Source organism: Bombina bombina, chromosome 5, assembly GCF_027579735.1.
Source record: "Bombina bombina isolate aBomBom1 chromosome 5, aBomBom1.pri, whole genome shotgun sequence".
NCBI classification, from domain to species: domain Eukaryota; kingdom Metazoa; phylum Chordata; class Amphibia; order Anura; family Bombinatoridae; genus Bombina; species Bombina bombina.
This window is the reverse complement of record NC_069503.1, coordinates 958,322,682-958,334,986: the sequence shown is the minus strand read 5'-3', so window position 1 is coordinate 958,334,986 and position 12,305 is coordinate 958,322,682.

Below are 12,305 nucleotides of genomic sequence, written 5' to 3'. Positions count from 1 at the left end.
ATCTATAACTGATTCACTAATGAATCATACACCAATTAACCATTTTCTATCAAATGGATATTTTGGAGAATTTATTTATAACGTATTCCTAAATGGCAAGTCATCTTCCAATGAGGAGGATTTAACCTTTGTTACCTTGGGATTTACAGTTATTTAACGTTACAATCTTGTAATTTATAAAAGGAATACTAATATGCTTCAACAAAGCTTTAAGGAGATTTTTATTTGTATGAATCCTTCATATACTTACATTGGCTGGGATCCAACTGTTTTTCTTGCTGACGCAGGAGTAAAACGTTTCTGTTCAACTAACAGTTTGCTTCAAACTTCACATAACGGATTACAAACAAAATCCTGATTCTCCAATCCAGAGAAAAGTTTGCTGCAATAATTCCATAACGGATTACAAACGAAATGTTGATTATCTTGTTCAGTGGAAAGTTTGCTGTAAAAATTTCCATAATGGAATACAAACAGAATGTTCTGTCTGGCTCAACGCTTCATGTATTAATTACAGATATACTCCTACTTGAAGAAGATTATGAAAAAGTTCAGTTTAATTCCTGTATCATTAATGTCTGACTTTATTTTGTTTGCATTATTAAGGACACTTTGATTTCATGTCCGTTACTCTGCTGAATCCCGGACATTAATGACGTATTTCTTTTTCTTTGGGAACGAAGGGCTGGACACTTTCTTATCTTTTCCTCAAGAATGTATTGGAGGGGCTGTAACAGGATTTCATTAACCCTGTGATAACCTGTGCTTGTAAATGTAATTTTTAGTTAACAATGCATAACTTTGCAAATAAACTTTGTTTAGAGCATGCTTGTCTCAATAAAAGCTGCTATGTAAATATTAGTTTGCATATTAACATTGCTATAAAATGTTTGATTAAAAACTATACCAACAGTAAGAAATACATTCTTTCAGAAAGACACTTATAACTTACTATAAATGAAAGATATCTTTTAAATCTTTCATATACAACTCCTATACATAAAGGAGTATAACCTTACATATATATCATGTTTATAAAGGATGTATATAAATCTTTCATATGCTTAAGATTTATAACTATGTTTAGTGGAATTAAAACAGTAACAAATGATGTTATATGATTTTCTGTACTGAAACTAAAATGGAGGATTGTTTAACCTTGTATTAGAAAATCCTAAGATGGATGCTCATTGCAATAATTACAAATGCGTATGTCTAAACTCTTGTATAACAGATTTTCAAGGCCACGTTGTTGAAATACAAAACTGTTGATAGGAAAAGCTAGACAAGTTTTGTTGATGTTATAATGATGCTAAAAATACATATAAAAAGAAAACAATAAATGATGACGTCATCAAAATAAAAAACTATAAATACACCTTGAGGCAGGTGAGGCAGGTGACTCTGACAGGATGTTATAGAGCATCTCTAAGGATAAGATTTGGTTGCAAAGAAGTCATTTCGAGTGGTATGTAAACAATTGTTATTGAAAGCAAGTTTAAGTGATAGTCTTTTAACTCTGTGTGTATTTTGGATTTAAATGAATTTAATTTTATATTACTTCTGTAAGCTGATTTTTCTGTATAATAAAAATTTATTTTTTAACAATGTTATCTTTTCAAATACCATTTCTTATCATTGTACTCAGAAACTTTCCTTGTAAGAAATGAGACCTATTTCATTGGTATAATATTAAAGGTCAGTGCTTGGAATTCATATTTCAATATAACTGTGCTTTAAGACCTTATAAGTGAATTAGGTGTGAACCACTACACTGCAAAACATCTTTATAAATGATAATAATAATAACATCAAATTAAAAGTGAATATATCCAAATCTTTAACATGAGAAGAAAGTGAGAACGTAATCAGATTATTTGACTGACCTAAAACTGTATTCATTACATCAACAAATTATGTGTTAACTGGCTACTCAGATAAGTGATTATGGTTGAGTGCTGAGACATACAGTGGGTATTGAAAAGAATCACCCCCCCTTGAAAATAATTACATTTTGATGCTTTGCAGCCTGAAATAAATACAGACACAGTTTTTGTTTATCCATTTGTAATTACTCAGTGCAACTTATAACATCAAAGTGAAAGATATAACTCCAACATGTCAGACAAAAATAAAGACAATTCAAAAACAGAATCACTGAGTTGGAAAAAGGATCACCCCCTTGTGTCAGTATTTTGTTGAACCACCTTTTGCTTTAATTACAGCCTTTAGTCTGTTGGGATATGTCTCTACTAACTTTGCAAATCTAGACTGTGCAATATTTGCCCACTCTTCTTTGCAGAACTGCTCCAGTTCCGTTACATTTGATGTTAACCGTTTGTGGACTGCAGTCTTCAAGTCATGCCACAGATATTCAATGGGGTTTAAGTTTGGACTCTTACAAGGCCATGCAAGGACATTCACATTTTTCTCTTTCAACCACTGTGTGGTCATTTTTGCTGTGTGCTTTGGGTCATTGTCATGTTGGATGGTAAACCTTCTTCCCATTGAGGGCAGATTTTCCTCAAAAATTCAACGGTATTTTGCCCCATCCATTATTCCTTCTATCCTGACAAATGCTCCAGTGCCTGCTGCAGAGAATCACCCCCATCACAGGATATTACCACCTCCATGCTTTACTGTAGGTATGGTGTTATTTGGATGGTGAGCTGTATTGGATTTCCTCCAGACATATCGTTTGTTGTTGAGGCCAAATAATTAAATTTTAGTCTCATCTGACCATAACACCTTTTACATGTGGCCTCAGAATCTCCTAGGTGTGTTATGGCAAAGCTCAGTCGTGACTGCATGTGGCCTTTCTTGAGGAGTGGCTTTTTTCTTGCAATCCACCCATACAAGCCACATTTGTGGAGAATTTGTGATATTGTTGTCACATGCACACAATGACCACTCTTTGTCATAAATTCCTGTAACGGCTTCAGAGTTGCTGTGGGCCTCTTGGTAGCCTCTCTGATCAGTTTCGTTTCCTCCTGGCTCCTTCATCCAGTTTGGAGCGACGTCCTGATTCAGAGAGGTTCAATGTACCAAGTACCTTCCACTTCTTCATAATAGAATTCACTGTGCTGCTAGGCAATGATAAAGCCTTTAAAAATTTCTTGAATCCATCTCCTGACTTGTGCCTGTCCACAACTTTATCCCGGAGATCTTTTTACAGTGCCTTGCCACCCATAGTTAATTGTTTGCTTCAGTTGCACTACCAGGAACTGATATGCTCCAGGAAAGCTCTTTTAATGCTGAGCTAATCAATATGCCAACAGCTGATCACAGTTGAAGGTCAAATGGCTTTGTGTGTGCCGTTGAGAAGGTGATTAGCTACACCTGATTGAGTTTACAATCCTTTTTCCAACTCAGTGATTCTGTTTTTGAATTGTTTTTATTCTTGTCTGATATGTTGGTGTTCTATCTTTCACTTGGATGTTATAAATTGCACTTAGTAATTCTTAGTAATTACAACTGGATAAACAAAAACTGTGTCTGTCTTTATTTCAGGCTGCAAAGCAACAAAATATGATTATTTTCAATGGGGGTGATTCTTTTCATTACCCACAATAGTGGCCAATGTTGTTAGCATCATCACCATATCGGTATGTTATAAAGTGATCCGTATCTCGAAATTCTGTGGTTAAATGGTAACAAATCTCTTGAAGTTCAATACGCATTTACCATGGTAAACTGATTTGTTAAAATATTTGAGGACAAAATATTTTATTGCTAATCCTTATAAATTGTATGTTCTTAATATAGCCCCTATTGTCATAAGCTATAAGAAAAAAATGTGGTCCAGTCCATAAAAATGAATGTGCAACCACATATTTTATACCCCTGATGCTTCCCTTTTTATTGAATAACACTGATTTGAATAGACTAATGGTAGCCATGAGTTGTTTTTTAAGGAAACATAAAAAAGACTAGAATCAATTTAGATTAAATAATATGCTATTTTGTAGAAGACTCGGTTTATCGAAACCAAGATTATATAGTTAGACAGCATTACTGTGTATTAACAAAATGGAAGCTTAGCCCATTTCCCTGCTAATAATGCTCCTTATAGATTACGGGCCTAGTAGGGGATTTGTAAGATTGAAGATGCTTTGGATCAAGTTAATCAAATTATAAAGACCTTTCAAGAACTTCAGGGTACATATCCTATAGTATAAGCATTTTACACCTATTTGCAATGAAGGTATTATGTAAATCAAATGCTTTGTGATAATCTTCACCGGCTAATACTGACATCTCCCACATAACATGTTGATTTATTCAACAGGTCCATGCATTTTAAAACAAAAACAAAGTGCTAGTTTACAATTAAAAAATATTTTAGATAATTAAATATTATCTAACACGGGACGTAGCTGAGTTCACACAATGTCCCCACAAAAGCTCAACCTTAGGCCCCACCCTTGATCCCACCACATATTTTCACAACTAAGCAGTAATTTTATCCCCTTGGTTGCCAGTAATACATATACAGAGCAGTGATGTGACCCCCTTGGCTGCCAGAAGTAAACACCCAGCAATGACTGAACACCCCCATGGTTGCCTGTGACACATATAATAGAAAATGCATAGTATAACTTCTTTTTGAGCAATATATATAATGCATAAAGACCTAGAAGTCCCTTTACATTTAGCTGACAGGGGTCTTTAAGTGTCCAGTAATTTTTGTACAGATTTGACTGAACAGCCTGCTAAAATAATGGACACCCTATTTATATGGTTCAAATCAACTATAATTAATATAAAATTGATACAGACAGAAAGGCTTCTAAATGTGGGGAATCTACTTTTAAATAATGACTGACAGAGCACCTGTAGTTTCTTAGCTACACTGCACAATTACATATGATAATTATGGACAATAAACACCTTGTAATTACAAGACATTTCTGTTACCATCCTACAGAATAACATATCAGCCAAGTGTAAAAATTTGTTTAACAAAATAAAATCATGTTTACTGCGATTGGTTTTCAATAGAAAAACCACACCCAACATTATCCTTATTTGGAGGAGCCAAATAAGTTTGAGCCCGCAGACGACACGGTTAATCATTGCCATTAAGTTAGTATAAAGTGAATAGTCAATTAGGAAAAGATTTGATGAAGAGTTAGCTCTGAAAAGTCAGAAGGAAACAGTTACAATTCAATCTACAAATTTCAGAGCTAAATTACATAAAAAGGGGCAAAATAAATAATGAGTATATTACAAAGTTGTTTTATTATGCATAATTAAACATCTTGGGCACGATCCGATAAAGATCGTAGTTTGCGGCGCAAGTGAGGGAACCCCCGCTGCCCACAGTTTCAGCTCGCAACTCGAGCTATCCTATATACTGCGCCGTCAGAGGCTAAAGTGCCGTAACTCTCACAAACCAGCGATGTCCAGAAATCTGCGTAAGTACAAATTTCTGGATTCGCCAGTGACTTTAGAACTTAGCACTTTAGAAACTGCGGCCGCCTACAAAACCTGACTAAAGTTATAAAATCACCCGTACTGTCTAACACGCCTCCTTAACATAGCCCGACACGTCTAACCCTCTATCCGCTATCCCCCCTCACTATCCTCACAATAAAATATGTATTAACCCCTAAACCGCCGCTCTCGGACCCCGCCGCCAGCTATATTAAATCTATAACCCCCTAATGTGAGTCCCTACCCCGCCGCCATCTATCTTACCTACCCCCTAAAGTGAGCCGCCATCTATCTTACCTACCCCCTAAAGTGAGCTCCCTACCCCACCGCCATCTACCTTACCTACCCCCTAAAGTGAGCCCCTACCCCGCCGCCATCTATCTTACCTACCCCCTAAAGTGAGCCCCCTATCCCGCCACCATCTACCTTACCTACCCCCTAAAGTGAGCACCCTACCCCGCCGCCATCTATCTTACCTACCCCCTAAAGGGAGCCCCTACCCCGCCGCCATCTATCTTACCTACCCCCTAAAGTGAGCCCCCTATCCCACCACCATCTACCTTACCTACCCCCTAAAGTGAGCCCCCTACCCCACCGCCATCTATCTTACCTACCCCCTAAAGGGAGCCCCTACCCCGCCGCCATCTATCTTACCTACCCCCTAAAGTGAGCCCCTACCCCGCTGCCATCTATCTTACCTACCCCCTAAAGTGAGCCCCCTATCCCGCCGCCATCTATCTTACCTACCCCCTAAAGTGACCCCCTACCCCACCGCCATCTATCTTACCTACCCCCTAAAGTGAGCCCCCTACCCCGCCGCCATCTACCTTACCTACCCCCTAAAGTGAGCCCCCTACCCCGCCGCCATCTATCTTACCTACCCCCTAAAGTGAGCCCCTACCCCGCCGCCATCTACCTCACCTACCCCCTAAAGTGAGCCCCCTACCCCGCCGCCATCTATCTTACCTACCCCCTAAAGTGAGCCCCTACCCCGCCGCCATCTATCTTACCTACCCCCTAAAATGAGCCCCCTACCCCGCCGCCATCTATCTTACCTACCCCCTAAAGTGAGCCCCTACCCCGCCGCCATCTATTTTAAAAATATTAACCCCTAATTTAATCCCCCTACACCGCCGCCAGCTATATTAACTATATTAACCCTAATTATATTAGGGTTAATATAGTTAATATAGTTATTATATTATATATATTAACTATATCAACCCTAATTATATTAGGGTTAATATAGTTAATATAGTTATTATATTATATATATTAACTATATCTAAATACTTACCTATAAAATAAACCCTAAGATAGCTACAATGTAATTAATAATTACATTGTAGCTATTTTAGGGTTTATATTTATTTTACAGGTAACTTGGTATTTATTTTAACTAGGTACAATAGCTATTAAATAGTTAATAACTATTTAATAGCTACCTAGTTAAAATAATTACCAATTTACCTGTAAAATAAATCCTAACCTAAGTTACAAATACACCTACACTATCAATAAATTAAATAAACTACAAATATCTAAACTAAAATACAATAAAATAATCTAAACTAAATTACAAAAAAAAACAAACACTAAATTACAAAAAATAAAAAAAATATTACAAGATTTTTAAGCTAATTACACCTATTCTAAGCCCCCTAATAAAATAATAAAGCCCCCCAAAATAAAAACATTTCCCTGCCCTATTCTAAATTAAAAAAGTTCAAAGCTCTTTTACCTTACCAGCCCTTAAAAGGGCCTTTTGCGGGGCATGCCCCAAAGAAAACAGCTCTTTTGCCTGTAAAGAAAAAACACAATACCACCCCCCAACATTACAACCCACCCCCCACATACCCCTATTCTAAACCCACCCAAACCCCCCTTAAAAAAAACTAACACTACCCCCCTGAAGATCTCCCTACCTTGTCTTCACCCAGCCGGGCCGAACTCTTCATCCAATCCGGGCGATGTCCAATCAAGCGGCAGTGAAGTCTTCTTCCATCCGGGCGATGTCTTCAATCAAGCGGCAGTGAAGTCTTCTTCCATCCGGTGATGTCTTCAATCAAGCGGCAGTGAAGTCTTCTTCCATCCGGCGATGTCTTCTTCTATCCGGCGATGTCTTCAAGCAAAGCGGCATCTTCAATCTTCTTTCTTCGCTCCTCCGCCGCGGAGCATCCATCCGGCACGACGACTTTCCGACGAATGAGGTACCTTTAAATGACGTCATCCAAGATGGCGTCCGTCGAATTCCGATTGACTGATAGGATTCTATCAGCCAATCGGAATTAAGGTAGAAAAATCTGATTGGCTGGAATCAGCCAATCAGATTCAAGTTCAATTCGATTGGCTGATTGGTTCATTGACGGAATTCGACGGACGCCATCTTGGATGACGTCATTTAAAGGTACCTCATTCGTCGGGAAGTCGTCATGCCGGATGGATACTCCGCGGCGGAGGAGCGAAGAAAGAAGATTGAAGATGCCGCTTTGCTTGAAGGCATCGCCGGATGGAAGAAGACATCGCCGGATGGAAGAAGATTTCACTGCCGCTTGATTGAAGACATCGCCGGATGGAAGAAGACTTCACTGCCGCTTGATTGAAGACATCGCCCGGATGGAAGAAGACTTCACTGCCGCTTGATTGGACATCGCCCGGATCGGATGAAGAGTTCGGCCCGGCTGGGTGAAGACAAGGTAGGGAGATCTTCAGGGGGGTAGTGTTAGGTTTTTTTAAGGGGGGTTTGGGTGGGTTTAGAATAGGGGTATGTGGGTGGTGGGTTGTAATGTTGGGGGGTGGTATTGTGTTTTTTCTTTACAGGCAAAAGAGCTGTTTTCTTTGGGGCATGCCCCGCAAAAGGCCCTTTTAAGGGCTGGTAAGGTAAAAGAGCTTTGAACTTTTTTAATTTAGAATAGGGCAGGGAAATTTTTTTATTTTGGGGGGCTTTATTATTTTATTAGGGGGCTTAGAATAGGCGTAATTAGCTTAAAAATCTTGTAATATTTTTTTTATTTTTTGTAATTTAGTGTTTGTTTTTTTTGTAATTTAGTTTAGATTATTTTATTGTATTTTAGTTTAGATATTTGTAGTTTATTTAATTTATTGATCGTGTAGGTGTATTTGTAACTTAGGTTAGGATTTATTTTCCAGGTAAATTGGTAATTATTTTAACTAGGTAGCTATTTAATAGCTATTGTACCTAGTTAAAATAAATACCAAGTTACCTGTAAAATAAATATAAACCCTAAAATAGCTACAATGTAATTATTAATTACATTGTAGCTATCTTAGGGTTTATTTTATAGGTAAGTATTTAGATTTAAATACGAATATTTTAATTAATAATATTAATATTAATTAGATTTATTTTAATAAGAATTTAGTTAGGGATGTTAGAGTTAGATAGGGTTATTATACTTAATATATATATAATATAATAACGATATTAACTATATTAACCCTAATATAATTAGGGTTAATATAGTTAATATAGCTGGCGGCGGTGTAGGGGGATACAATTAGGGGTTAATATTTTTAAAATAGATAGCGGCGGTTTAAGGAGCTCACTTTAGGGGGTAGGTAAGATAGATGGCAGCGGGCTAGGGGCTCACTTTAGGGGGTAGGTAAGATAGATGGCGGAGGTGTAAGGGACTCACATTAGGGGGTATGTAATGTAGCTTGCGATGGTATAGGGGGATCACATTAGGGGGTTATACTTTTAATGTAGGTGGCGGCGGGGTCCGTTTACGGCGGTTTAGGGGTTAAACACTTTATTAGGGATTGCGGCGGGGGATCGCGGTTGACAGGTAGATAGACATTGCGCATCCGTTAGGTGTTAGGTTTATTTTGCAGGTAGTTTAGGGAGTTACAGGGCTCCAATAGACAGCTTAAGGCTTACTATGGCTGCATTTTGTGGCGAGGTGAAAATGGAGTAAGAGTTATCCATTTTTGCCACGTAAGTCTTAACGCTGTATATTGGATACCAAACTGCGCTGGTTTGGTATACCTGCCTATGGCCCAAAAAACTACGGGCAAAGGCAGAAATATACGGCATAACTTCTAGGTTACACCGTATATAGGATACCAAACCAGTGCAAATTTCGGCGTTGCCGGCTTTTGCGGGCGATGCTGCATATCGGATCGGGCCCCTTATGTTTAAGCTACAATAATAACATACTTAAAAGGCTAAACTGACAGTCTGGAATAATGTGGTGCCTGGTTGTCATGGTGACAGCCTTAGGGGAGTGGCTTATGTAATGCAGCAGTTATGTAAAAAAACTGACAACACAATGCCACCACCCTCATAACTTCTGCTCACTTTACTAGAGTTGCCAGACTGATCCTGTTGAGCTTCAGTAATGACTTTCATGTAAATATTAGCTATCTAATATCTTTATTTCCCAGCCAGAACATTACAGATCAGCTTATGCTTTACAGCCACAGCTTGGTATATGTGCTGGTATGAAGAACAGGGACTACCTCCAACACAATGCAAATGGCATCATAATTTCTACAGGTAGTGTTACCATGATCATCCCAACTCAGTAAATGAATAATACAAAGTCACATTTATATACATTGTAAAATAATAAAGACCGCTGCTCCATAACCTGTCCGCCTGCTCTGAGGCGGCGGAAAGACATCGCCAGAAATCAACCCGATCCAATAAGATCGGCTTGATTGACACCCCCTGCTAGTGGCTGATTGTCCGCGAATCTGCAGGGGGCGGTATTGCACCAGTAGTTCACAAGAACTGCAGGTGCAATGATAAATGCCGACAGCGTATGGACATGGTTTGCTATAGCGGATCATGTCCGTTCACACAATGATAAATGGACCCCTTAGACAAAACATAGCATACAAACTGTACATAATAATCGTCAATATTATCTTCACACCTTTATTTAAAAATACATATAATTTAATAAATATTTAATTTTTTAAAATATTTATTTTAAACATATTATAGCATTATTAGTATTATAGCCATAATCGTAGGACACACCAATGTCTTTTTGTACTTTTTCTACATATCTTTATAAGACTTTCAGCTGGCAGTAAAGGCGTTAAACCAGCTTTAAGGATGGTAAGAATTACTGCATCATTAGTCTGCAAATGCTCTAAAGCAAGGACTTCTAGTAAAGGCCTAGAATATAAACCCCATGACATGGGTCTGAAATTTATACGCTGCACACTCACTGGTGTTAGGACCCTCATTAAACACTGTACTGTAAGGTGCAGCATCTGATGCAGCTGCTTTTTCTGCTTGATCTGGATGAAAAAACAACCGGCAACCTGAAATAAATTCAGATCAGACTGGTGCGTATCTGGCCAGCAGTATACTTGCTTACTTGTTGATGGCAGATGTCCTTCAAGGATTTTTATTTTACTAAACTGTAAGTATCTAAGGTAAGATTAACAAGTTTGTAAGCTCTTTGAGCAAGACATCTCATTACCACACTAGATTTTATATACAGATCCTGCTCCTAGAGCCTACAGACATGTGCAGTGAGGTCAGATCATTTCCCACATCTCTGTCACACTATGGTTCTGTATGTTTAAAGCTTTCTGTACTTTTCAAGGTTTATTGATATAAGATATGCAAATCATCTCTGTGACACTAGAACTTGAATCATAACACCAACAATAAAGCATAATTACGCTTACAATGCTATAACTTTAACCCTTTGAGTGCTAATAAATGCTCTGAGTCATCGCAATTTGTCCCAGTCAGGTGCTGACGACGGCTCAGAGCTGTCACTAGCACTCACCCACCTTGAGGGCAATCTTGGGCTCCCACCTTACTCACACACCGGCGATCTGGTCTGAATAGTGAGAGGCATCACCGGGGCTTCACGATTCGTGTGGTGACATCATGCACAATGAAGTGATGACATCACCATAACTTTATTTAAAATTAACAATGGACAATACAGGGAAATGGGGGCATGCTGCTTAGAAGCCTGTATCTCAGGCATCTAAGCAGCTACAGACCCCCAAGACCCACCATTGGAAAGTATAAGTCTTGGGAATCTGAAAAAACCCCATAAAAATAAATATATTTAAAAAAAGTAAAAAAAAAATCAAATCCAGCTTAGCACCCAGGTGGGAAATGGCTTAGCAGCCAAAGGGTTAATAAACTGATATTAAATCAAATTCAATGGCTTAAATCCACTCTCACTGCACACATCTGTATAATGTAATAATGTTAAGGATCTTGGAGAAGAAACTACAATGATGATTAATATGTTTGCACTTATATCCTAAATGCAATGCCATGGCGTAGAGACACCAATACCAGCACTAGGATATAAGCACCTTGCAGCTGGTTTACAATTTTATCTGAGAACTGCAGTACCCTGTAACAAGGACTACAATGTCTGTGACTCTAAACTTGAATGTTTAAAATCACCGTCGGACAAGTACTTCTGTTGGATTTTTGAAGCAGAGTCCTTGTGAAACACAATATTTGATATGCCATGGGATGATCCTGTATTTTATACCTCAGATTAAAAACAACAAAAAAAACTGCATTATAAGGTACAGTGTGTCATGAACCTATCTTCTTGGATTGGATGAAAAATACTTACTTAAGATGTTTATAGACTGATTCATATCTGGTAAGCAGTATAACGACGACTGGAATACTCTATGGCAGTGGCAGGAAGATTGAAGATTTTAGAGGGACTAGTGTTATATCACATGCTGAGTGCTGTGAAATACATGAGGCTTAAATAACACAGCATCAACCATAGGCAGCCTGTTTCGCTACTTTGGGGCTCTTTCTTACTCAAGTCATTATGGTTGATGCTGATGTCCTCGAGCATTCCACCCTTTGCTTTAGGGCTGCCTATTGAAATGGATTTTGA